The sequence below is a fragment of the Elaeis guineensis genome, chromosome 4 (genome assembly GCF_000442705.2).
Source record: "Elaeis guineensis isolate ETL-2024a chromosome 4, EG11, whole genome shotgun sequence".
Classification (NCBI taxonomy): Eukaryota; Viridiplantae; Streptophyta; class Magnoliopsida; order Arecales; family Arecaceae; genus Elaeis; species Elaeis guineensis.
Window position 1 is genome coordinate 4,969,160 of NC_025996.2, and position 6,138 is coordinate 4,975,297.

Consider the following 6,138-nt stretch of genomic DNA (forward strand, 5'->3'; position numbering starts at 1 on the left):
TGGGCTATGGCAGGGGAAAAGGGTCATTCCTGTAATGTTATCCTTGTTGAGGGATGAAGCACGAGATTTTTTTGTAATCTGAAAGCTAGTGCGGCCACAAATATTAACACACTTGTCCAACCAAAAATGTCCTCTATATTACTAAAGAAATTAACAAAATTATGTAGATCAACCCTCAATTCACTTCACATGATGGCATGAGATACCTACTCGAGTCATGTAGGCCCCCAACATCAAGATGTTGGTGAGAGGATGAGTGGGTGTCTCAATATCAAGTGCTGCTCAAGGACGCTAGCTATATGGAATATGCTCAATAGACTTACATGTGATGGGCTCGGTGACGATGGAGGCATGGTGGTGGGAGTGGTAGCGAGAGTAGAGGAAGTGGTGGTGGAGTGCCCTGTGGAACCAGTAGTAGAGGAACTCCACGGGGCCCATGTGGAGCAAAGCGGCAATCACGGCTCCGTCCGTTCTCCACAACGGAAGGTTTCTCGCTCCCGGAATGAAAGTGTGGCCCAAATGGAGCAACCATCCGTTGAAAAGGATTGATCGTCCCTGTCAATAACACATGTTGGAACGTAAGATGGGAATGTTCGCGCATAAAACATGAACTAAGTAGGTGGGGCATGGATTACTTTTAGATTTAGCATCTTCTGCTACCAATAATGTGTTCATAGCATTCTATGTATTGCCCACCAATGTGCTCGGCTCTGGTTAGCATTTGAAGTCTCAAGCTTGGATGTCATCCTTGTGCCTAAAACACGTCATAGGCACATCTTGCCTTGGCACTCACGTCTTAGGAAGCTAACATGGTTAAGTGAAGCATTCTTTAAAGGGTAATAGCTTATTTTTAAAATTTTTATTTTTTGAATAAATATTTTTCAAGCAATATTCAGACAAAAAAATAATATACTCATGTTCTTTTATGTATCGAAAAATGATTTTGGAATCTATTATTCATATTCTTTTGCATTACCATTTTTTTGGATAACTTTTTAAGATCTTTCCATAATTTACTTAGTATTCTTTATTATATAATATAAATAAATATATTATAATTTATATTATACTATATCTAATTTAATATATAATATCGATATAGATTATATTATAATAAAATTATATTATATTATGTCATCATAATAATGCAATATTATAATAACATAATATATTATTATAAAATATATTATATTAGTATAATAATATATTATTATATGATTAAAAATATTATATTTTATTATAGTATATAGTAATTTATTAGATTATATTATACATAATATATATATAATAATATTTAATATATTATATGGTTAGGGATCTTTTATAAACAAAATAAAAAATTTAATTTTTTGGCTGATGGAAAAATGACTTATCCACTTCTTAGGTGGGCAAGATTTTCTTCTCATTTCGTGAGTAAATACTCTATATGAAAAAATAATTTATCTACCTAGAGAAGTATACAATATTAGTAAGTTGGTCAATGAAAAAATTAATCAATTTTTTTATAATATTATCCATCAAAGAATAGATCTTTCGGTATATTTAGATGATTGGACTGAAAATTTTATGAAATTCATTGATTGGATTAATATAATTAATAAAATTTTAGTTGGGCTAAGTTTGTATCCATAAATATTTACGGAGTGACTTTATAATGGGCCAGTCTGAATCCCTAGGGAGAAAAAAATATCTCAATGTTGAAAATCCCATGGGGTTCACGAGCTGGGGCAATATAACCAATAAAATTATAGGATTTTATGTTAGGCTAGAGTGCCACCAGACATCACCATAGGATCTAGGTGTACGTGGGGATGGGAATGGTAGTAAAGAGTTTTATGCTGTTCACGTGCGCATGCGTTCCAAGGGGGCTAAGGGCTCACCAGTTTCTCTCCCTGTCGACCTGCTCGAACTCAATGCTCTTGTCGACAATCCGGTGATTGCTCCGGGCATTCTGGAAGCGAGCCAAGCTTATCCACACCTGGTTGTGGAGAATCCTCAGCAGCAAAGAGGCGAAGATGCTAAGAAAGGTCAAGTCCGTCTCCCTCCAACCCTTGGTCGCCACCATGTGCAGGCCATGCACCACCCAAGGGGCCATTATCACATACTGTCCAAGAAATGAACCAACCACAACCAAAATTACAAGCAATGAAACACGTGAAGAAGAATAATTAACATGGTAAGTATAATTATCTACTGATGGTGTGTACTTGTAGGGACGGGGTTGTACCTTTGACATGAAGGTGAACCCTATGGTCTTATTAATGAAAGGGTTGTATCTTTTGCATGGCGGATTCACGCAAAGAAAGATGAATCCTACTTTCATGCGAAAGATATAGCTCTGGTGTGCATGTGTGTGTCTTTGTTTATTTATTTATTTTTTAGAGAAAGAGAGAAGAAGCAATAAAAAAAAAAGAAAAAAAATAACAAGTCTTACTATTAATATTAATCATGCTACATGGCAAGGTACCAACTGATCAGCTTTTGATGTGTGTCTTGGCATTCACAGACCGAGAACTTCGAGAGGCGACCATAAAATTTTCTTTTTCAACCTAGCTCTTAAAATTAGCTTAATTATATGATTGTTTGTTAAGACATAAACACGTACGAGGTGGAAAAGCAACATGCGCAGAAGAAACAAGCTAATTGATCTTATCATTCCTTTCGAATGCTATACGTTTGGTTGATGAGAAAACGAGGAAAAGAAATTAACAAAGTGCCTATGTAAACACGAGAGCGAAATGTGCTTCCAATCTGATTCTCATGTTTCTTTATTTGTCTTGGCTGGTCAAATCATCAAGAGAGAAGGCAAAAAAAAAAAAAAGAAGAGCCGAATACCTTGAAGTTCCCAAGGCCCTGCCACGGCCATTCAGTGAGAATGCCCGGTCTCGAAGCCATGGGATTTCTTTTATTTTGTTTTCTTCCCACCCACAGATTTCTAAACCCTAGGTGGTGAGGATTTTATAGACAGATGGAAGGGGCGGCGGGGATTTAAAGCAAGTGCAATAAACATGAGCCGCTAACCCCTCGCTTGAAACGGGTTGGGGTCCGGGGGATACGCACATGGAATGAGCGTGGTGCCGGCTGTGTAACTTGTGATATCCGACGCTTGAGTTCAACTTAATGGTGCAAATCAGGAGGTGACACTTATTTCATGCCAAAGATGGATTGGGTTCCTCAACATTCCCAACTTGGATTAGGGAGGGCTTGTTTTGCAATGATGATCGTTCTACATTAACGCAACGGTCATGATTGGATGAGGCTCATCACAATTCATGAAACAAAATACTGAGTGGGTCTGAATCCGACAAAAATACTAATCAAGTAAACTAGATCGAATTAACTCTTCGATCCCCTTCAATTTAACCTATCGAGGCATAAAATATCTATACCATATATAATGCGAAATCCAACGATACGTTCATGCATGAGAACTTTCTGACTGTCCGTATTTCCTAATCACATTTTTTCCATCGCTAGTTTTCTGTCTCAAAGTCTAAACACCGGATCAAAAATTCAAGCCCTTCTTCCAACATTCATTTATAATTTATTAAATGTTTTTTATTAAAAGTAAAATTAAAAAAATGTAAAATATTTATTTTAGTATTTATTTATTCGTTACTTCTATAAGTTTTGTTTCTAGTATATGGATTATTAGAATGATACAATTGGTCTGCCGTAGGGTTTGGATTTCATGGCACACCAATGTTTATGAAATACAATAGCCAAGTCTAATGTGATCAACGTGAGCAATCTTCGCAAAAAATGATGATAATAATAATAATAATAAATCAGAGCAAGCTGGATTCGGTGTATCTTTAGACAAGTCGAGAAATTCCAAGTCATCAATGCGATGCAAAAAGTAAAACAGCCCATGAAAGGGACACGGAGCTATAGCAGGACGGATCACCCACACCAATAAAAGCCTCGACATATGATTGCTGTTGATGCTTGTGGCCTGAAAGCGTGGTACGATAGCATTACAAGGAAAGGATGATTCGCCGACTCTTACCTATCAAAGGTAAGTAAAATGCGTTCTGCCTCCATGATGGTTACGTCCAACCAACTTTATTCTTGTCTCTTGAAAATTTGAAATTTCTAAATAATTGGCAAAATCAACTCTCTCCTTTTCTTTCAACTGACAATTATATATATGCCGGACGCATTGCATGAGTCTACCTCTCCTGTATTTAATCATAGTTGTTCACCTCATCTCAACCGATACCATGTTCGCTTAATCTCAATCACATTTTTATTTCGCATGTACCACACGCATCAAGATAAAAAATGATGATATAAATAAATTAATTATGACATAACTAGAGATAAAAATAATGTTTGACAAACAAAATTGAGTGCACAAGCGAAAACAAGCCAAACTAAGTCAAGCTGCTTGACCACCATGCCAGAGGCTGCAGCGTAACCCTTGAGTAAGAGCTGAATTTAACAAAAGCTATTACTCAGGCTTGGTTCATATGACAATCATATGGAGCCATTTATTGAGCCAAATCAAACTATGATTTGTTTTGGAAAGCCTTGAATTTTATACAAGTTAAGCTTTAAAATATATTTGAGCATGATACTTTTCTAGCTGAATCATTAATCATTTATCAATGTCTCCAAGATTCTTAATATGTGCGGCTTGGAAGTTGATATGGTGAGGTGTCTTGTGATATCCCACACTTGAGTGCAACTTAAGATGGTGCAAATCAAGGCGACCATTGTTTCATGGCATGCATTGTAAACAAAGATAGATTGGGTTCCTCTTCAATCTTGAGTTGGTTTAGAGAGGACATGTCTTCTAATCATGATCATCTTTGATTAGCGTGACAGTCACAATTTGATAATCTATGAGGATCATCAGATTTGATGTGAATCATTTTGGCCACTATGAGTGTTTAGAAAAATCATTAGAATCGATGTAGATCAAGATATTTAGTATTTAGTCAATGGAATTGGTTTTAGTTTGGATTTCATAACACATCAAAGTTCATGTAATAATTTCATTATATACATGTAGGATATAACCAAGTCTAATATCATCAATCTGAGCAACCTTGATGTGGTATATATTTTGATAGGTCATGAATATAATGCAAGAGCATGATGGTCCAAGAAAAGGACACAGAGTTATGGAAATATAATCATGTGGAATGGATGGACCTATGAGCATGGCAGATCATCTACAAATCATTGTTGTTATCTTTGTGTAATTATGTGTAAAATTTAGTTCCTCAAAAGCATGGCCAGATCATTAGCAGCAATAAAATCTTTACAACAATATAATAATAATCATGATGCTAATGATGAATAAAAAATTTGTCCAACAGAATAATATATATCGCCAAGACGAATTTGCCATACAAGACCACTCGAGCTATTTAGTTTTAAAAAAAAGAAGGAGAGGGGGGGAGAGAGAGTGTGTCACGCCCCGAACCCAACAACCGGGTCGGATACGTGATGGCCGCACACTCCTTAGAGCAAGCCCTAAAGAATATGCAAGGCCAAATTAAATCACTACAACCTTAACATCCATAACAATTAATTTCAACAATAATTCGTAAAATCTTGCATAATTACAATTTAAATTTCTTCAATTCTCTGATCAAATACTATGACACTCTATTTATCCTTCTGCTCACCCGTAAATCCAGATCATAGCCAATCATAAGCATCCTGTAACTCTGAGAAGAAAAAGAAAGATGAAGGGGTGTGAGCTTTACAGCCCAGTAAGAATTCCCATATCACACTGATATAGTAATATAGTCTGAAAATAAAGAATAGCAATAAAATATAAAATCTCATGTTCAATGTCCAGAATAATGCAAACATTCATAAATTTTCTGTCTTGTTAAAATAGATGCATCATCATATGTTAACAAGTGAAATCCCTTTTATTCAATAATTATTTCATGTCTTATCTTTCATTTCTCCTTTCATAATCACATGATTTTTAACCTTTTCTTTCTGGTTCTGGACTATCCAATTCTATACCTCAGTCATCATCCGGATCGAATCCACTTAAAAAGTCTTTCAAGACTGTCCCAGGATGAGCTCCTGACCGGCTGTCCCACGTATCAAAGCCCGTGAGAGGCTGTCCCAGGCATAAGCTCCTGGCGGGCTGTCCCAGGCATGAGCTCC

At 36.2% G+C, this 6,138-nt stretch overlaps 1 pseudogene; it reads right to left on the reverse strand.

Moving 5' to 3' along the window:
* Window positions 1-186: 186 nt before the first annotated feature.
* Window positions 187-2,895, reverse strand: LOC140857080 (very-long-chain aldehyde decarbonylase GL1-5-like; annotated as a pseudogene).
* Window positions 2,896-6,138: the final 3,243 nt, after the last annotated feature.